At 40.6% G+C, this 22,669-nt stretch overlaps 1 protein-coding gene across 6 annotated transcripts in view; it reads left to right on the forward strand.

Moving 5' to 3' along the window:
- LOC138764158 (ERC protein 2) overlaps positions 1-22,669 on the forward strand; it is an 871,420-nt gene that overhangs the window by 33,514 nt on the left and 815,237 nt on the right. The gene's annotated exons all lie outside the window — the stretch shown is intronic.

The raw sequence follows: 22,669 nt of genomic DNA on the forward strand, positions 1-22,669 counted from the left end.
GTTAATCAACTTTACTTGATCTAAAATCTAAACAGGTTTGTTTTATGTATGAAGAACAAGTTACAGATTTTTTTCAAAGCAACCACACAAACAATATTTTTGGCTGTAGGTGTGATTAGTAAGTTTCTCATTTTATAAATACAGTAAAATCTCTGTTATCTGGAATTCAAGCAACCAGTAAAAAAATTGCAGAAAATAAATAGGTAAAAAATACCGAAGTATAACATTTGCACTCCATGCTGGTTAGTTTCCCAATCAAGCAACACACAATCGCAAGAAACTGGCAAATTCACTTATCTGGCATCGATCAAACCCCAAAGGTACTGGATACCTAATAGTGCACTAGTTTCAGAAATGACTGAAAACTCTTATTTTGAACTAGGGTCACTAAGATTTGTTGGGAGCTTTCTTAATCTGATCACATGATATTTTAGCGATGATTGATTTTAAAATCTTCAGCCTGCCCCCTGAAGAATGGTAAGTCTTTAGCAGCAACCGGTAAAGTCACAAAGAAATGTGGAGTGGATGTGATGGGAGAAGTGTTTGTTTGCTGCATCATCTGGATTGCTGGAGCTACCCTCCAATCCAGCAACACTGGTCTTGCTGAGTGATTTGGGAATCCCAATTGGTATATTTCGGATGGGACGTATGTGCTCCTTTTGCATAATTATATGTATGGCTTGTTGTGGGTTGAAAAGAGAGACACGCAGGCAAGGAAACTAATGTACTTGGATGCAGAGAAGTGAGAAAACATGGTAGTTCCCAATTATCTACACTCTTGAGGGTAAAATGCAGGTGGTGCAGCAATTGGAAAACAAATAATCTGGGCGTCTTGCATTTTTCGGTGTCTTCTAATGGTAAGTAAAACAAATAGAAACTCATAAAATGGTAATGGAAATGTTAAATTGGGATAAGAGAGGGTGGAGATCCTTCCTTAAAGTTCTGTTTTTGAAGAGCTCGGCTATTTCTTTATTAGGAGATGCACAGGATTTACAGAGTCAGTGAAACAAATAACCATTAGTGGTGGAATGAAGGCATTCCAGGATAATGAGAGAATTCTGATTTGTTGCTGAATGTCTTGCCAGAATTCATTCATAAAATAAATATCATGAGTTGAAGCTGTTTTTCAGATTCTGTTTTTACTTCATAGTATGTTGTCGTATCATTTTTACCATAGTGCTTTCATTCTTGGAAATGACATTTTCCCCTCTGGTTAATGATAGCATCGTAGGCACATACCACAAAATCAATATTAGTGTATTATTAGGATCCTGTGGTTTTTATTACCAGAGAAAGAGCCTAACAGGATGTCTGAGTGAACATCAGCAAGGTCATCTGGAATTAATTGAATGGAGCAAGTGGCTAGTGCTTAGATTGGTAGCATTTTGATGACTCAGCTCAGAAATAATTTAATTACAAAGGTTCTTTAAACAGATGTGTCTAAATTTATTTTGCATTGCAGTATTGAATGAATTGCACAACACAGCTCTGCCCATGTTCTGAAGAAATTATGGTGTGAAATACTTTTTAATGGCAGTTTTTCAGCAAGTAATTCTATCTTTCAAAAGCTACTGCAGCACTGGTTTGTTAATTCAGTAATATATTTGGAACAATTACTGAAACGATTAGAACTCTTTGGGAAAATCTAGCTGGTTTGGTGATCACCATGCTCTACAGGTTGAGTACCCCTTATCCAAAATGTGTGGTACCAGACATTTTTCAGATTTTGGAACAATGGAACTAAGCAGCACAGAAGTATCAACAGCATATCTTCTTCTTTGGCTTGGCTTTGTGGACGAAGATTTATGGAGGGGTAATGTTCACGTCAGCTGCAGGCTTGTTTGTGGCTGACAAGTCCGATGCGGGACAGGCAGACACGGTTGCAGCGGTTGCAAGGGAAAATTGGTTGGTTGGGGTTGGGTGTTGGGTTTTTCCTCCTTTGTCTTTTGTCAGTGAGGTGGGCTCTGCGGTCTTCTTCAAAGGAGGTTGCTGCCCGCTGAACTGTGAGGCGCCAAGATGCACGGTTTGAGGCGATATCAGCCCACTGGCGGGGGTCAATGTGGCAGGCACCAAGAGATTTCTTTAGACAGTCCTTGTACAGAATATCTATCAGTGGTTAAACAGCAATAGCAAACAACACCAGGCTTTTTGAGTGCTGACATGACGCCACAAGTGAAAAATTCACACGGAATAGTGTTTAGTACTTACCAAAAAAAAACTTGATCTCTGCTTACAAAAGAAGACCACCTCTCCGCCCCCACTGCCGATTCTGACACCTCCTCTCCACTGCCGCCAGTCCCGACAACTCCCCATTGCAGCTGCCGGTTCCTGAATATGGTCCCCCACTCTTGCCTGGGAGCCCAAAGTGACTTCTTCGATGTAGTTGGCACAGCACCTGATAACGATATATATAACCATATAAAAATTAACAGTACCGAAACAGGCCATATCGGCCCTTCAAGTCCGCACCGATTTACATGCAAATCCACAAAGTTCCACCTACTTACTCCCTTGTTCATAACCCTCAAACCCCCTCACATCCATGTACTCATCTAACCTCCTCTTAAATGAGAGAATTGACCCTGCCGCATCTACCTCTTCCGGAAGATCATTCCACTCAGCCACCATTCTCTGAGTGAAGAAGCATCCTTTTATATTACTTCTAAAGTTTTGCCCCCTAACCCTTAACTTATGACCCCCTTGTACCAATCTCCCCTACCCTCAGGGGAAAGAACCTATTCACATCTACTCTATCTATTCCCTTCATAATTTTAAATACCTATATCAAATCCCCTCTCAACCTCTATGCTCCAACGAATAAAGTCCCTGTCTACTCAATCTTTCTCCGTATTCAAGATACTGCAATCCAGGCAACATTTTTGTAAACCTTCTTTGCATCCTCTCTACCTTATTTATATCCTTCCTATAATTTGGAGACCAGAACTGCACACAATACTCCAAACTTGGCCTCACCAAAGTCTTAAACAGTCTCAACATCACCTCCCAGCTCCTATATTCTATGCTATGATTTATCAAGTCCAGCACACCAAAAGCCTTCTTCACCACCCTATCTACATGGGAAACTACCTTCAAGGAACTTTGAACCATTATTCCAAGATCCCTCTGTTCCTCAGCATTCCTCAATGCCCTCTCCTTCACTGCATATGTCCTATTTTGGTTATTTTTCCCGAAATGAAGCACCTCACCAACGCCGACTCCAGCTACAGCCAATTCTGAAGACTTGGAAACAGTTCCGTTTGGCATCTTTCTGGCCAGAAGCAAAGATTTTGGTTTTTTTTTACTGTTATTGTAATCAAACTGGTACCAACAGAGCCCCAGATGGGCAAATCAGGTGTTGAATTTTTTTCCACTTGTGATGCATGTCGGTACTAATTTATTTTTCGTTTTTTTGATATTTGGATGAGGGGTGCCTGACCTGTATTATAAATAGATGTCCCAATCATTGCTTTTGTGTTTTTCAGCTAACAAATAACAGGAAATAAAGTTCAAAGGCTTTCCTTTTGACGTTCCAGTGTTACTGTCTAACCTGCTGTTCTTTAAATTTGGCATTCATTTTTTTCTCCAGCAAACAGCTACTGCCATGAATGATCTGGGATTATCTATGGCTATGCCAACGTGTGCACAAGAAGTTCTGATATTATCCCCTTAATGTGGCAATTAAAATCACAAGTTGCATTTCTTCTAACCCATTATTACTAACATTAATGCACCCTTTTCCCAAAATAATGTGATTTCCTGTGTCATAGAGGTGACTTAATGGAGGTCTCCAAGATTATAAGAAGTATAATTTTGCCAGGGCGAGCATAGCCAACACCAGAGCACATTTGTACAAGGTGAGAAGAGGAAAGATTAGTGGAGATTTTAATAGGTGTAATTTTTAATTTGCAGCCTTTGTACAATGGTTCAATATCTAACATTTATGACATATTGTTAGGAATAAGAGGGGCTCCATTAGATAATTTAAAAAAAAGTCTGGGAACAGGACCTATAGTTTTCAATCTCTGAAGAAACCTTGAATGTAATTTTTAGATTGGTTAATAGCTTATCTTTATGTGCTTGCCACTCCCTCCTACAAAGTTGTCCATAGGGCCCACATGTCCAAAGTCAAACTATCTTCCTTTTATGCGAATATATCTCCTTGTGACAGATGCAACAATGGAGATGCTTCACTAATTCATGTGTTTTGAACATGTCTGAGTCTTGGGAAAAACTGGAAGGAAATATTTCAAACTTTTTATTTACTTTTTGAAGTAAATTTTATGCCGAATCCTTTAACTGCCTTGTTTGATATGTTGGAGAGGCATAACTTTAAGGCATCTGATTTGCATGTATTAGCTTTTATTTCTCTTGTGACTAGGCGGGCAGTGTTGCTCAGATGGAAGGACATTGCTCTGCCTCTTCATGCTCAGTGGTTAGATAACATTATGTCATGGTTAAATTGAGAGAAAATTCGATGCTCAATTTCCAAGTTGAATTTAAATTTTCAAACAGTGTGAGGATCCTTGTTGAAATACTTCCTATTAATGCAGAGGTGTTGGATAATAATTTATTACTGCAACAGGGAATTTTTTTTCTCTCTCTCTTTGCCAAACAGCTTTGGTTTTGGAAGTGGGCTTAGATTTTTTTTATATAATGAAATATTTCTATAATGATAATTTGTTTGATTAAGAATGCAGGGTATGATTTGAGTGTAGTGTTTTCTATACTTAACTATTTTTTGACTTTTAATATGTATTTTTTTTATGTGTACTCTTTTTTATGTGGAATTTCAATTTCAATAAAAATATTGAAAAAGGAGAGATGCCAAGGGTACGTTTTTTAACACAGAGTAGTGAGTGCCTGAAATGCTTTGCCAGGGGTGGAGGCTGGTACAATAGGGACATGTAGACAAGCACATGGATTCAAGAAAAAACAGAGGGTTATGGGTGTGAGGTAGAGAAGGTTTAGTTCATCGAGACAGTTTGTATAGGTCAGCACAGCATAGTGGGCTGAAGAGCCTGCACTGTGCTGTAAAGATGAATGTTCTACCAAGATGTATGATCAGTCCAAAACCATAATCCTGAGAGCAGGTAAGGGAAAATATCATATTGGTTGATTTGATTTTCCACAGTTCTGTAAAAGTGCTCAGCTTTGCTTCCAAAGAGATAGATAAAACATTAAACTGCTTTTGTTAATCAAGCCAATGAATGAATCAAATTTGAGCACTTGATATCTGCATCAAACTCAAGACAGCAATTGCCTGGCTAGATAAAGAATAGGGATTCTGTTTCCAATGACCTAATGTTGAGACCAATAAGATTGATCAGTCGTGGTATAAGGGGACTTTGGATTTAAATTTATAATTTTTTAAAAATTTAGGCCTACAGCACGGTAACAATCTCATCCGGCCCATGAGCCCCTGCTGCCCAAATACCTCAATTAACCTACAACCCCTGTACGTTTTGAAGGGTGTGACAAAACTGGAGCACCTGGAGTAAACCCACACTGACATGGGGAGAATGTACAAATGCCTTAAAAACGATGCTGGATTCAAATCCCCATTAATAGCATGGTGCTAACCACTTCGCTAATTGTGCTGTCCAAGGTTGTTCGGAATTGATATGCGTCATTGAAATGTTATGGATCATTGTAATCTCAAAACAACTAATGGAATGCTAACCCTTGATTCTTGTATACAAGATAGGGAGAAGTTGTTCTCCTTCGTGGTTAGACCGCACCGAGAGAATTGTGAGCAGTTCTGGAATTACACCTTGAGCATATTTTTGCTTCTGAGTGAGTGGGACAAATCTAATTATCAGTGTAATAAAATGGTCTCCAAGGATTCTAGTCGGTAGTGAGATTATGCAAAATGGAGTTGAATTCCTGTAATTTAGGTTGAAGGTAATTTAAACACAAATTTCACTCCACTTCCTACTGTTGGTAAATCTAGAGCCAGAGGACATGGTTTAAAAAAAATCTGGCAGATCTTTCATGGGTGACACTGGAAAACCACCACATGTAGAAATTTGGCACTTCTCCTTAAGCAGCAGTTGAAGTGAGGCCCCTTGCTAATTTGGAATTTAAGATGGATAGATTTTTGTTTTCCGATTATGAGGAAAAATGTTCAGTTATTGGTCGGTGGAACAGGTTTGAGAGGTTAAAAAGCCTACTAATTTTTCTTGCGTTGTTCTGTGCCAGCAGGACATTTTTTCTAGCCAACCATTCTCCGATCAGAATTTAATTTTTAATTTTAATTTTTTTAAATTTTAATGATACAGCATGGTAGAAGGCCCTTCTAGCCCAAGAAATCCATGCTGGCCAATTACACTCAATTAACCTACCAATCCTGAACGTTTTGCTGGGTGAAAGGTAACCAGGTCACAGGGAGAACATAAAAACAGCGACAGATTCAAACCCAGGTCACTGGCACTGTCATAGCATTGGACGAACCGCTGCACCGACTATGCTGCCCATAATTCAGATCGAGGTTAGTGAGGTTATTGGTTTAAATCTGAGATAGAGGTGTGTAAACTTGGCCCATGATCAATAAAAAATAGTATGAGGATCCCAAGACATATTTCATATTGGGCTTTGCAGTCCATAGAAACATAGAAAATAGGTGCAGGAGTAGGCCATTTGGCCTTTCAAGCCTACACCACCATTCAATATGATCATGGCTGATCAGTGCATGGTTCCTGCCTTCTCCCCGTACCCCCTGATCCCCTTAGCCACAAGGGCCAAATCTAACCTACTTTAAAAATATTGACAAGGAACCGGCCTCAACTTCTTCCTGTGGCAAAGAATTCCACTGATCCACCACTCTGAGAAAAGAAATTTTTCCTCATCTTAGTCCTAAAAAACTTCCCCCTCATCCTTAAACTGCGACCCCCTGGTTCTGGTTTTTTCCCAGCATTGGGAACAACCTTCTTGCATCTAGTCTGTCTAAACCCTTAAGAATTTTATATGTTTCTATAAGATCCCCCCTCAATCTTCTAAATTCCAGAGAATACAAGCCTAGTCTATCCAACCTTGCTTCATATGCAAGTCCTTCCGTCCCCGCTTTCAGTCTAGTGAACCTTCTCTGCACCCCCTCCATGGCCAGGATGTCCTTCCTCAGATAAGGAGATCAAAACTGCATGCAGTACTCTAGGTGTGGTCTCACTAAGGCCCTGTACAGATGCAGTAGGATCTCAAATCCTCTTGCTATGAATGCCAACAAAAGTTCAGATTTGTTATGAGAGGACATATACGGCATCACCTACAACTATGACATTCTTTATCTTGTGGGCCAGGCAGAATTTCTACTTATTGGTGGTGCATGAAAAGATAAGTATATAAAAGAGGACAATGTAAACAAAGATAAAGTGCAACAAACTGGTTGCATTACAAAAAAATAAACATTCAATAATAAATAATGTTCAAAACAAGAGTCTTTAAATCAGCCTCTGATTGAGTTTGTTGTTTTGGATTCTGATGGTGGAGGGGTAGCCACTGTTCGTCAATACGATCTGTGTGCGCCCACGCAAAGGAAATCACTGCGCACATTTCATGAGATTTGCCACATGCCTGTAGTGTGACTCATCGTGGTTTCCAATGAGGCCACCAACTGTTGTGTTATCTCATTGTTGAGGGATAAACTGTTAATGTCATTGATAACTCTTCCATCTAGCTATCCAATGAGCATTATCCACCTGAAATATTTCTTTCCACAGACATTATCTGACCTGCTAACTATCTCAAAATTTTTTTTTGATTCTTGTATTTATCTGTATGAATTTGAATAATTCTAGAAAAAAAGTGGATTTATAAATATTTAACTATTAGTGGAAAATAAGGCTGAATGTTTACTTGCTGGATGTAGTTATTGCCTATTACTAACACAGCAGATGAAAAAAATTGACATGACATAAACAAACCTTGTTTTGGACAATTACAATGTGCACAAGATGGTAATTATTTGGGTTGATGATTATTAACGAGGTAGTTGTTTCAACTGAAGTTTCTAATGTAGCTCGAAATGTCTTTTGAGTTATAATTGATGGATTTCCTTGGCAAATGTTAGTTTTGCATTGCACAAATAGTTCTGTTTCTTGAAGGTGTTAAATCTATATTAAAACAGATGGTCGCTTAGCAAGATATTCACAGCAGAAATGACAATTTTGCAGTTAAATTAAGCAACAAATGTTCATGCATGCCCTGATGTCCTCATGTCCTCACTTCAAAATGAAGATTAAAATCTATTTACCATTGATTTTTCTTTAAAAAAAATCTTTTCTATCCTTTTACCCTTTTCTCATTGCTTCCTTGGAGTTCATTGTATTTGAAATTTGCAAGCAAGCTGGTTAGAGGCAGCTCTTTGCTGCATGGTATTATTCAGGTGTTTTTGCCAGAATAATATGCAAATCTTTTGGTCATCTGGGCAGATTTGGACACCATGATATCCTGCATCAACACGAGGAGCTGTTACAGAATTATGTTATTAGTAATCTTTAAGTGAATCTTTTGTTCACACACACACACACACACACACACACACACACACACACACACACACACACACACACACACACACACACACACACACACACACACTAGCGCATAATGGGGTTAAGTTTAGAGTTAAGTAAGATTTTATATTATTAATAGTTACTAATAAAAATTGTTTTGAAGATACCATTGTCTTGGTGAATTTCTATTTTGAAATGGTTTTGCAGTGGGGCAGTAAGTGTTTTGTAACAGTAAGAGAAGAGGTTGCTGGAATTTTGACAGACATCTTTGCATCTCCTCCAACCACAGGTGAGGTCCCAGAGGACTGGAAAGTAGCTAATTTTATTAATTTTTTAAAGAAGGGCAATAGAGATAATGAATTTTTAAAATTTTAACTTTTTTTACTTTCTCTTTTACCAGATATAGAGTTCATGCACAATAAATTATTTACAAAAGGAAACTATTCAAAATCTCTTCTCACCCTTCGTTCTGTATCCATACATTTCTATCACTGTACATTGTTACATTCATTTCTATTTACATCATTACCACCACTTTGGCATCATGTTGTTACTCCCCCTTCTATTGTTTGAGGGGCTTCCCCTCAGTCTCTGTGCCCGGTAACAAAAGGATTCTAGACTGTGGTTCTTCCCCACAGTGACCTCGCGTTGGCTGTGCCAAGCCTCAGTGCATCTCTCAGCATGTACTCCTACAGCATGGAATGTGGCAGTCAGCGGGATCCCAGAACTGACAGCTCTGTATGCTGAAAGACCAACAGGTTACGAGCAGACCAAAGTGAATTTTTCTCTGAGTGAATGGTCTTCCAGCAGTTCTGGCTGCTTTACTCTTTGCATGTCCCCTGAAGCAGCCCATGAATCAGGGAGCTCTCTGTCCCACTGCTACTGGGGATAAACCACGTCAAGGTCCCTTGCATCTTTCTCCAAACACTTTTAGTTAATCTGCATTCTGCAAAGAGGCAGGCGACTGTCTCCTCTCTGCTTCAGTCATCTCAGGGACAATGTGCATTGTGGGTAATGGAGCACAGTCCAAATTAGTGTGTGGGGAAACAGATAGCTTCACTATCAAATCTGCCACACTTTTCAGTCTTATTTGAGTGCTGCATAGAGTCCTTTGCTGATGTTGCCAGGCAATGGAGGCCCTGCGGTCAAGGACAATGCTGCTATATTCTGTTTGGACACATGATTGGTCTGCAGACTGATAAGATCAACATAGGTGGTCATTTTTGAGTCTGTATTGGGCAGCAGGGTAAATTAGAAGAAGAATGAAGCAATGATCTTCAGCAATTGGTCTGACAGGTCCACCATCCCCTTCACAGTTAGCTCTGAATACCTGAAGCTATTGGGGATCTGGGTGGTGGGCCCAAGGTATGTAACAAAAATTGGTTGGTGCAGATCGCAAAGATCCACCAGAAATTAGGTCTGTGAGTGTGGTGACAATGGAGGGAAGGGCAGACTGAGGTAGCTCTCATCCTGATGACTATCTTCTTGTGTGGCTGCATCATGCTGTGGATGGAACCAAGTATGAAGGCACCAAGTACCACCAGGTGCTGAGATTCTACCTGTCCCAGGTATTGGGAAGGATGGATCTGGCCCCATTGCCAAGTAATGTCCCAGTCAGTTGGACTTTGCCATTCCACCTACCCTTCATGGAAAGGTTTTTCCAGATAAACACCTTTGACCATAAGGCCATCAGGCAGCTGTGAGCACCAAACATCCTGCAGACAAGGACTCGATAGACACGGTGGGGTGGTTCACAGAGTAGGCTGTCCAGATAATCTGGCGGAATGCCTCATCGTCAGTGATCATGAACAAGTACCATGACTTGGCCTGGCTGGCAGTGAGAGGAACTGTCTCAGTCAAATCCTTCCTATAATTCAGCGCACTATAGTTAATAGAACAGCTGCCTCACCTCTGCTGTCTTTGTGAAGTTTGTTCTCCCTTGGTGTTCTCCCACATCCCACATTATTAGATTAATTGGCAACTGTAAATTTCATTTGATATTTTGGTGAAGTGCTGAATATGGTAGAATTAGGGAATACAGGAGAATGGATTGAGAGCGTGTAAAATGAGCTCAGTAAGCCAAGAGCCTGTTTCTTTGTCGTATGATTGGAGATGGTGGTTGAATTTGTTTTTGTGATCAGAGAATTTTCCTCTGCTTTCTCTCTCCACAGATCTGCATTTTTTGTGTATTTCAGACTTTTTGCAATACTTGGTTTTTAGATTATTTTTTTTTCTCATCTTCATTGACGTAGGATCTTATTGCAATATGCGAGGTTCTGACAGGCACTGACAGGGTAAGTAGTAAGAGGTTTACCACCAGGTTGGAGAATCAACCCTTAGGCATCTTTATCCAAGGTTGTTCATGACTGAGACGAGAAACTTCCTCATTCTGAAGGTTATGAAGGTTTTGAATTCTCTATCACTGAGGGTGGTGGCTCTTCAGTTATTGAATATATTCCAGCCTGAATTCATACATGTCTGGATGAAGGACAGAAACTAGAGAAGAATGTGGTCAAGGTAAAAGATAAGCCCTGGTTAATGATAGAGTGGCCTCACAAAGTACCAGACTAAAGCAACAGCCTGAGCAGCATGAGCATTAAATATTCCAGTTTCAGTTAATCCATTCCCCTCTATCCTTTCTTTCTCATTCTGATCTGCCCAGGTCCCTCACATGCACCCTTTATTCAACCCCTCTTTCCTTGCCAGTCCCATTACCCTGTTTATTTCTCTTTTCCTATCTACTCCATCTTCCCATCACCCAAAAACTCCTTCTGGGTCCCCTATCCCATCGTCCTACTGTTTCCATGCTCCCACCATTCCTCCCTTATTTGATTTTACTCTTTCTTTTTTATCAGATTCCACTATCTGCAGCTCTATTTGCCTTCCAGTTTCTATTGCAATCCTAACCACCTAGCTCTATCTGCCTATCAACCCCTCATCACTTGAATCTATCCCTTCCATCACCACTTGATATTAGCTAGTTTCTCCCCATCCTTTCAGTCCGGCTGCAGGCCCAAAACATTGTCTCTCCATTTCCCTCCCCAGATGCTGCCTGCCCCACTGAGTTCCTCTAGGTTCCGGAATCTGCAGCATCTTCTGTTACTACAGGTACCCGCCGACATACGTAGTGTTCTGTTCTGGCCGACCCGTCGTATCTCAGAATGGATGTTTGTCGGAATTGCGTACTTACCCTGTTAGTTGGCATCCTGGGGACCGTAGGCTGGGCAGAGCCATCTTGATTCCTGTGTGCATGTGCTTGTCTTCGATTGGTGCATGGGCGAGAGTTAAGAGCCCTAACGATAGTGAATTTGTGCATGCACCAACTGAACTCCCAACAGGTGAACCCACTGCCCGTGTGTCAACTGAAGACTTGTATATGTGCACAGGAATCAAGATGGCTGTGCCCAGCTTACGGGCCCTAGGACACTGACTAACAAAGTAAGTGCGTGCATTTTGGTTCCTACATGCCCTTTATCCCTGTTGTAGTCTGTCAAATACAACATAAACAGCGTAAATTTAATATTTTTTCTTTCTTTTTTTAACAACATTTTCGGTCGTATGTGTGGATAGACACAAGGTGCATAGGTCACAAGTCAGGGAGTACCTGTATAATAGTGTGCATGAATACTATATTTATGTGATGGATAATCTGACTGCTCTTTCAGTAATTAAGATAACTTTATTTTTCAATATTTCATATACAAGGTCACACTTTGAAGTGTTAATCAGTGTTTCCAATTTAATCCTGTCTATGTCAGATGCTACACACAGTGTTCCCACTGTGCTCTGGCAGATATTCTCTCTTTGCCCAGTATCATAGATTTGTACTTGCTGCAGTGAGCATGCTCCTTCCTGTTATTAGTGGATCTTGCTGGTGAGAACGGCTGGTAGCACAGATTGAATTCTATCCATGCGTGACAACCCTTGAGAGCTGCAGAATGATAGCTCTCAACTGACATATCAATGATTAGATGACAATCTTTATCAATTGACTGCTATGAATAAAAGAGACATTGCAGTTCCACTTTAAGGAGATGCAATTGAGAAAGAATGGGGTATAGCTGTTTGAACTTGGTGAATGTTTTGACTGACATGATTAATCTTTAATGTTAATAGATATAAGATCACCTTGTATGTACGTAATCATCTCAACCAGTGTGAAACAAATGGAGTAATCTTGTAAAACTTTCTGAAAATGCATTTTTAAATGTAGGTAATAAGACTCATTTTGTTTTTAATCTCCAAAAAGGATAAGTTCAATATTCAACGATTGAATAGGTGAATTATCTTTCAGTTCAATTTTAATTTAGTCTTCCACAGAATTTTGGTTGGGTAAATGTAAGTGAGTTAATGAGGATGGAAGGATCGACAAAGAGATAGACAACGGACTTGCCAAGGTAAATAGCGCCTTTGGAAGACTACAAAAAAGAGTCTGGAAAAACAACCACCTGAAGAAACACACAAAGATCACCGTGTACAGAGCCTTTGTCATACCCACGCTCCTGTTCGGCTCCAAATCATGGGTCCTCTACCAGCATCACCTATGGCTCCTAGAACGCTTCCATCAGTGCTGTCTCCGCTCCATCCTCAACATTCATTGGAATGACTTCATCACCAATATCGAAGTACTCGAGCTGGCAGAGTCCGCAAGCATCGAATCCATGCTGCTGAAGATCCAACTGCGCTGGGTGGGTCATGTATCCAGAATGGAGGACCATCGCCTTCCCAAGATCGTGTTCTATGACGAGCTCTCCACTGGCTACCGTGACAGAGGTGCACCAAAGAAGAGGTACAAGGACTGCTTAAAGAAATCTCTTGGTGCCTGCCACATTGACCACCGCCAGTGGGCTGATATCGCCTCCAACTGTGGATCTTGGCACCTCACAGTTCGATGGGCAGCAACCTCCTTTGAAGAAGACCGCAGGGCCCACCTCACTGACAAAAGTCAAAGGAGGAAAAACCCAACACCCAACCCCAACCAACCAATTTTCCCTTGCAACCGCTGCAACCGTGCCTGTCTGTCCCGCATTGGACTTGTCAGTCACCAACGAGCCTGCAGCAGACGTGGACGTACCCCTCCATAAATCTTCATCCGCAAAGCCAAGCCAAAGAAGAAAGAAAGAATGAGGAGCCACTAGAAGCATGTGGTCAATCATTTACAACTAAGATGAGAGCTTTGGAACATGGTCATTATCTTCTCCTGGATTTGAAGCAAAGAAGGTTGGGAATCGGACTTTGAGGACAGTTGCATGGCTGGTGCAGTGAATATTCTGGGCACAAGGGCAGAATTGGAAAATTCTTCCTCCTCCTCCATCAGAATCCTCTGTGACTGAAGAAAGTGAAACATGGTGGATCTGACTTCAACTAGAAATACTGCCGCAGAATTCTGCCCCAGGAAAAGGTGGAAGATCCATGCTTGGCTGTTCCTAATGCTGGTTACAAAAGTAAACACTTCTGACAGAATTATACTGCAAAACAAATTTTGAGGATGAATGCAGATTTTTGTCTTTTGTTCTTTCAAGCCTGTTTTTGCCAGATAAAATAAATTAAGTGTTGGAGGGGCATGCAATTCTCTATAAACTGCGCACTGTAAGAATATATCAAATGAATGCATATTCTAATAGTCACCAATTAATTTAGAATGGAAAGCTGCCAGGAAGAAGCTGTATGGCCCATCAGGTCCATTCTGATGGTTGGGCACTGAATGATAAATGGTTATGAATGCAAGCCTTTCTGGAAAAATGTGGTGATGTAATCTGGGCCAGATACTCTCAAATTTTATTGCATACTCCTTTCTAGGAAAGACCAATTTTTTGTGTATCCCTACCTCCTTAAGTTCTATATTTCAGCTATTTAAATTGATTCAACCATGCCGCTTGAATCAACCATTTCCTCTTTTACTGCTCACATCTTTGTTCCCTTGGCTATCCCTCACCTCCATCTGACCCATGGTAAAATAATTGTGGCCTTGCATGTCCCCAGTCACATCATGGATACCATTTGGATGTGGTACTGGAGTTTGGAAATACTTACACTAGGCTGATGTCTCCTTGACATATTTAGAGTTTTATATTGTTTGGTGCTCCATCATTTGACTTGATTGGTAAACATAAACCCCATTTGACCAATCGACCTAAATGATCTCCTAGCATTATTTGAAAGCACAGGGAAATCTTTCCCGAGACTATGGGAGTGTGGTGCCTCATAACCACTGCACAAAGATGAAAATGAACATGTTTAGGTTAAATACCCAGTCAGTCATTCATAATTCTTAGTACATAAAATAATAGTGCAAGCCAGCAAGCATTTTGTGCAAGGCCTTTGAAAAATGCGGGGCCTGCATATGTTCCTTTTGCTACTATGTTCATCCGACACTGGGGAGAGGGTAGCTCTCTGAATGGAGAGGGAAGGGGGTGGGAGCCTGAGGAAAGGAGACAGAAGGATAAGGAAAGTGAGAGACTCGGGGGAGAGGTTTAATGGAAACTGAAGAAGTCAATGTTAATACAGTCTCGTTGGTGAGTGCCTAGATGGAACATTAGTTGGTGTTCCTCCAGTGTGTGGGTAGCCTCGGTTTGGCAGTGTATGAGGCTATAGATAGACATGTTGGTGTCGGGAATGACGTGGAATTGAAAAGGTTGCCCACTGGGAGGTCCTGTTATTGAAATGTGGGCACAAATGTAGCATTTATCATGGTCACAGGGGTAGGTATCAAGGGAGTGATTAGTAGGGAGGGAGGAATCTAGAAGGGAGTGGTTTCTATGTACTCCCAAGTTAAATGTATATTGTACTCCCAAGTTAAATTGCTTATTTGTACCTACCCATTATTACTGTTGAACATTAATGATTTTACATGCACTGTTTTGAATAAGGATGGAAGAAAGAGGTAACAAACGCATGTTAAAAATGCTCGGCAAGTCAGCCAGCCCCTGCGGTCGAGAAGCAAGGGTGGCCATTTCAGGTCCATAATCTTTCTGATGAAAAAACACCAGCTGAACTAATTACTGTTTCCCACTGCCTGCTTTTCGGGGTATTCAGAGCCTTGTGAATTTATTTGCTTTCCACAATCTCAAATATTTTGATCGTTTTCATAAAGGTGCTTGATTCTAACCTAGACAACGAATTCAAGAAAGGGAGCAAGCAGTATATTTATAAATTTATAATCTTCTTGACTTTCCGAATCTTACATTTATTTTGTTTGGACATTTATTAACACCATAGAAACATAGAAGATAGGAGCAGGAGTAGGTCATTCGGCCCTTCGAGCCTGATCCGCCATTCAATGAAATCATGGCTGATCTTAAAGTTTAGTACCCCGTCCCTGGCTTCTCTCTGTAACCCCTAATTCCCTTATACTGAAGAAATGTATCTAATTCTCTCTTAAATATATTCAATGAACCTGCCTCTACTGCTCTCTGTGGCAATGAATTCCACAGATTCACCACCCTCTGGGTAAAGAAATTCCTCCTCATTTCGGTTCTAAATGGTTTGCCTCTTATCCTCGAACCATGGCCCCGGGTTCTGGACTCCCCCACCATTGGAAACATCCCTTCCGCATCCATTCTGTCCAGTCCTGCCAGAATTTTATGTCTCTATGAGATCCCCTCTCAATCTTCTAAACTCCAGCGAGTACAATCCAAATTGCGCAATCTTTCCTCATAAGTTATTCCTGCCATTCCCGCCTTTGCACTCCCTGCATTGCAAGAACATCCTTCCTCAGATAAGGCGACCAAAACTGCACACAATACTCCAGGTGTGGTCTCACCAAGGCCCTGTACAGCTGTAGTAAGGTATCCTTATTCCTATACTCAAACCCTCTTGATATGAAGGCCAACATACCATTTGCCTTTTTAACCGCCTGCTGTACCTGCATGCTCGCCTTCAGTGACCTTGTTGATTCCAATCTGATTTAGCAACGTGATTATCTTTCTCATCTTGTATCCAATAACTGGATTAATATTTGGAAAGCAGTCTGTAGTGTAAAATGATAACAAATTAAGCGGCTTCATGATCTTCTGACTGAAAAGTATATTGAATAATGTTTTATTTCATATTTTCTGACAATATTCTTCCAAGATATCTCTGGATAACAAATAAGGCACCTTACATTTCTCCTTGTTTAGAGGGACTGTGATTAAATATATCATTATCAACATAATGCAGAATTATCTGGGTATAATGAAAAGCAAAGGATTCCATCAAACTTAAAAAGAAGACAGCAATATTTTAATTTAAATAATTAGAAAACAACAAAGTTGGACTTGTGTGGTGGTTTAAATTAGTGGAGCATAAGACTGCTATGATGTTCAATGGCAAGAGAGAACTTTTCAGGCATGATTATATATGTGAAGATAAGTGTGGTTGAAAAAAGATTTTATAAGGTAACAGCAAAAAAAAACCAAACAAACATGGGACTGGGGTCAAATTGGATGGCTTTGGAGTTCCCACTTTCTGCTCCTTGTGAAAAATTATTCTCAGATACACAATTTCTGAATGATAGATGTGGTTTTTAATTTTATTTAAATATACATTCTACATTTTGCTCACTTTCCACTGTTTTTACTGTGCAACAAACCATAGGCAGCAGATATTAGTGTCCGTGGGATTAGTTGCAATGAATTTATATAACCTTATAGCAATTACTGTACGGAAACAGGCCATCTTGGCTCCTCTAGTCCACACCGATTTAAGTGATCTCCTCTAGTCCCATCAACCTGCTCCCGGTCCATAACCCTCCAATGCCCTCTCATCCAACCTTAAATGACAAAGTTGACCCTGCTGCAACTACCTCTTCCTGAAGGTCATTCCACTCAGCCACCACTCTCTGAGTGAAGAAGTTTCCCCTCATGTTACTTCTAAACTTTTGACCCCTAACCCTTAACTTATGACCCCTCATTCCAGTCTTAACTAGCCTCAAGGGGAAGAGCCTATTCGCATCTACTCTGTCTACAACATTTTCTTCAGGGTTACTGAAAAGATGATGGTGGACATTTGGAGAGAGTGAAGTGTTTGTGAAGAGAATGATGTCCTGATGAAGCGTTGTAAGATAAACCATCTTTCTGTTTATCTCTGTGCAGAGGTCTAAAGCTCAAAGTAATCACTAGTTTAGCACCAAAGATCGATCCATATCTGCTTTACTGGATTTGTCACCGAGGAATATTGATGGAATCCATGTTTGGATTGGAACTGAATGAGTATTTTGCATCAGTCTTTACTGTACAAGGCATTAGCAGTACACCAGTATTTCATGGGAAGTAAGGTGAGTGCAGTCATAATCACCAGAGAGAAGGTGCTTGTGAAGTTGAATGGTCTAAAAGTAGAATGGTCTAAGGGGAGATGAGTCTTCTGGAACAGATGGAATCCGGTAATGTTCCAGTGGTATAGGCTAATTGGGTGTAAATTGGGCGGCATGGGCTCATGGGCCGAAATGGCCTGTTACCATGCTGTCTGTCTAAATTTTAAAAATGAATTAAATTCTTAAAAATAATCACAAAATTTAAAATTAAAAAAAAATTAGATTGCAGCCTCATATTCTGAAAGAAGTAGCAAAAGAGACTTGTAGATATTGGTAATGACCTTCCAAGAATCAATAGATTCTTAAGATCAGGAAAATCGCAAAGGTCACTCTGCTATTTAATAGAGGAGGATAGCAGCAGAACGGAAATTATGGACCTTTTAGCCTAATATCAGTGGTTGGTAGACTGGCAAGTTGATGGAGTCGATTTTGAAGGATAAGGTTATGGAAGACCTGGAGGTGCATGACAAGCTAAGCCAAAGTCAGCATGAATTCCTCAAGGGAAAATCTTGCCTGAAAAAAAACCCCTACTGAGGTAATTACAAGCAGACTGGACAAAGTTGATGTTGTATACTTAGATTTTTAAAAGTGTGACAAGGTGCCACACAGGAGGCTGCTTCATGTCTGAAGATGAGAATTCATGGAATTATACGAGCATAGGTAGAGCATTGGCCGATCATCAGGAAACAGAGTGGAAGTAAAGAGATCCTATTCTGGTTGTCGACTGATCACCATTTGATTTTGAGGCCACTACCTTTGTATGTTAATGATTTGGATTGCCATTTCCACCTCTCTGTTTCGGATAAATTTCTTTGCGGCTAAGGTTTTAGTTGATACATAGGTAAGTGGAGGTGCAGAAAATGAGGAGGAAATGGAGAGTTTTGGATAAATAAGAAGAACGGGCAAAAGAATTGCCAATCAGAATCAGAATTTATTGTCATGAACATGCCACGAAATTCATTGTTTTACAGCAGCGACTTAGTGCAAACATTTAAATTAATCACCTGAGTGCAAGAAAAAGTCCAAGTAAGGTAGTGTCTATGGTTCATTGTTCATTTAGGAATCTGATGGTAGCAGGGAAGAAGCTGCCCTTGTGCCACTGAGTGCACGTCTTCAGGTTCCTCTACCTTTTACCCAATGGTATCAGAGTGAAGATGGCATGGCCTGGTGGTGGAAATCCTTGAGGATAGAGGCAGCTTTGTTCAGATACCACTCCTTGTAGATGTCCTCAGTGAAGTGAAGACTGGTCCCTGTGATGTCACAGGTTGAGTTAACAACCCTCCGGAATTTTCTCTTGCCCTGATCATTGGCTTCAGACAGTGATGCAACCAGCTAGAACATTCTCCATGGGACACCTGCAGAGGTTTTCGAGAGCCTTTATTAATGAATCTCCTCAAACTCCTCACGAAGTACAGCTGCTGGTAAGCTGCCTTCATAATTGCATCGACATGGAGGCTCCAGGACAGATTCCCTGGGATGTTGACACCCAGGAATTTGAAGTTCCAGACCCTCTCCACTGATGACCCCTTGATAAAGTCTGGTTCGTGTTCTCCTGAAGTCCATAATCTTCTCCTTTGTTTTGCTAATGTTTAGTGGAAGGTTGTTGTCATGACACCACTCAACTACGCTTCCTCATTGCCTTCTGTGATTCTGCTGACAAGTGTGGTGTAATCGGCAAATTTGTAGTTAGCAGTAGAATTGTGCCTGGCCACACAGTATTGGGTGTAGAGTGAGTAGACTAGTGGGCTAAGCATATATCCTTGTGGTGTATCTGTGTTGACTGTGTTGTCAGTGAGAAGGAGACATTGTTTCCAATTCGCACTGTGACAGATTATGTTGTATTTTATATAATGTATAGGTATGTTTCTGGGAGATAAATTATGGAGGTTTTTTTAGTGTAGGTCACAAGCAAACACAAACCCTTCATAACACAGATCCCATTTAAAATGCCAGAACTGGCTTAAGTCAGACAGTCCAGGCTCCGGGTACCTTTGCAAAAAATTTGAAGAATGCCTATAGGAATTTTACAAGTAGGTGTTCATTGGACATGCTGTGAGTAATGGATTATTGTTTTGGAAAGCCACTGATGAACGGACTCAGAAGATTGGGTCTGGTGTCGCAGTCTGACTGTGTGTGTGTGTGTGTGTGTGTGTGTGTGTGTGTGTGTGTGTGTGTGTGTGTGTGTGTGTGTGTGTGTGTGTGTGTGTGTGTGTGTGTGTGTGTGTGTGTGTAGTGTGTATGAGAGAGAGAGAGAATTCAGTTCTATAATTCTACAGTTCAGTAGCAGCAGCTGGGGCTGGAACATGACAAGGTGGCAAGCTTGGGGAAAAACCCCATTTTGAAGACAGGTTGGTAAGTTCTTAGTTCAGCTTGTTCAAAGCCCTTGCGGTCCATACGAGAAGAGATGTCTGGCTGAGTGGTGTTTCACCTGAGATAAGGGAAACAGAAAAGGAACTCTGTGATGACTTAAAAGAAAGAGGTTATCATCTGGAAAACCCTGAGGGAGCAAGCTTCTTCAGCAAGACACTGAAATGGCTGATTGGAAGGAATCAGTGTGGATGTCCTGGAACAATAAATCTTTCTCTGAAAACCGACATGAATCTTCCTGAGCGGTAACCATTTACCTTTCGAGCACCAAAGCCTGGTGAACTTTATACATGTTAAATTCTGTGCATAGTATAAGAATTGCCTGCAACCAGTGTGAACAAATGAGATTGGACTGTGAATCAAATAACTTTTTTTGAACTTATACACACATTACATACACGTGCACTTAGAATTAGAAGGGGGTTAAGTTAGGTTAATAGTAATAAGTTAAAATTTGATCCTGTTTTTATGTTTAAAGAAAATGAAAAGTAACTTTTAAGTAACCATTGTCTTGGTGAATTTCTTTTGCTTGGGGTCCTCTGGACCCTTAACAGTAATGACTTTGGACTTCTGATGAGGTAGTTAAGAATCCAGTTGTGGGGTGGGGGGTGCAAAGGCCCAGGATTTGGAGCTTCTTGACCAGCACTGAGGGAATAATGGTGTTGAAGGCTGAGCTAGCAGTCGTATGAAATACAATGTTAGAAAGTGTATGGTCATGCACTTTGGCAGAAGTAATAAAAGGGCAGACTATAATTTGGATGGGGAGAAAATTCAAACTGTGGAGGTGCAAAAGGACTTGAGCATCCATTGAAGCTTACCCTCCAGGTGGAGTCTGGAGTGAAGAAGACGTATGCAGTGTTGGCATTCATATATAGAGGAATAGGATACAAGAGTAGGGATGTGATGTTGAGGCTTTATAAGGCCCTGATGAGGCCTCTCTTGGAATATAGGGTACAGATTTAGGCTCTTTATTTAAGAAAGGATGTGCTGGCATTGGAGAGGGTTCCGAGAAGATTCACGAGTGTTACGAGCCCAAAGGACCCCAAAACCCATCAGCAATAGACATTCACCAAGACAAGTAGTTACTTAAACAAAAGTTGTTTTTAATTATCTTTAAACATGAAAACAGAATCAAACTTTAACTTAACTCTATTAACTTAACTAACCCAACTTAAACTCCTTCTAATTCTAAGCGCATGTGTATGTAATGTGTGTGTAAATTTAAGAAAAGTTCTTTGGTTCACAGTTCAATCTCACTTCTCATTCTTCCAAGTTCTGTGGTTGCAGGCAATTCTTATACTGTGCACAGAATTTAACATGTATAAAGTTCACCAGGCTTTGGTGCCCGAAAGGTAAATGCTCAGGAAGGTTCTTTGTAGGTTTGCAAAGAGAGTTTTATTGTTCCAGGATTTCCACAACTGAGATACCATCATTAGTCACCTCAATGTCTTGCTGATGAAACTTTCCCCATCAGGGTTCTCCAGATGATGACCTCTTTCTTTCAGGCTACCACAGACTTCCTTTCTGTTCCACATTCCAAGAGAAACATCAGACAGATAGCACTTCCAGCCATCTGCCATTGTTTCAGTTCCAACCAACTTCTCCTGCTTGTTTCTGCTGTGACTGTTCTCTCTCTCTCTCTCTCTCTCTCTCTCTCTCTCTCTCTCTCTCTCTCTCTCTCTTGCTCCCATCTGTTGTTTTTAGGTAAACAAGAACCCAGGAGTGACCTTTCTGTGCACTCTGTCAAAACCTTTGGAAAAAGCTTTCAACAGCCAAAGTGTCTCCAGTCCATTCATTTCATGACATCATTTCAATTAGCACTTACTTGTGAAATGTGCACAGTATTCTCCATTGTTTCTGTAAAGTCACTGAATATTAATTCTTCAGTATTTCAAATAAGATCTGTTTTAAAATGTAACCAACTCTAATTTTACCAATTTATCTCCCAAATACATCTACAAATATTCTATCACATGAGTAATTCCTGAAATGAAGGGATTGATACATGAGGAACATTTGACGGCTCTTGGACTGTATTTCTTCGAGTTCAGAAAAATGAGGGAGGATCTCATAAAAGCATTTAGAATGTTTAAAGGTCTGGACAGAGTAGATGTGGCAAAGTTGTTTTCCATGGTATTGAAGTCTAGGATAAGAGGGCAGAACTTCAGGATTGAAGGGTGCCCATTTAAAATAGAGATGCAGAGGTATTTCTTTAGCCAGAGTGGTGAACCTCTAAAAAAAATCTCTACGAAGGGTACCTGTGGAGGCCAGGTTGTTGGGTGTATTTAAGGCAGAGATTGGTAGGTATTTGAAAAGTCATGGTATGAAAGGTTATGGGGAGAAGACAGGGGAGTTGGGCTGAGTGGAAGAATGGATCAGCTCATGATGGAATTGGTGGAGCAGAATCGATGGGGCGAATGGCCTGCCCCAGCTTCTATATCTTACGGCCCTTTGATGGATCAGTTAATTTGTAAAAGGTGTAAATGTGTTTTTGAGTCCCTGT

The sequence above is a fragment of the Narcine bancroftii genome, chromosome 5 (genome assembly GCF_036971445.1).
Source record: "Narcine bancroftii isolate sNarBan1 chromosome 5, sNarBan1.hap1, whole genome shotgun sequence".
Lineage (NCBI taxonomy): Eukaryota > Metazoa > Chordata > Chondrichthyes > Torpediniformes > Narcinidae > Narcine > Narcine bancroftii.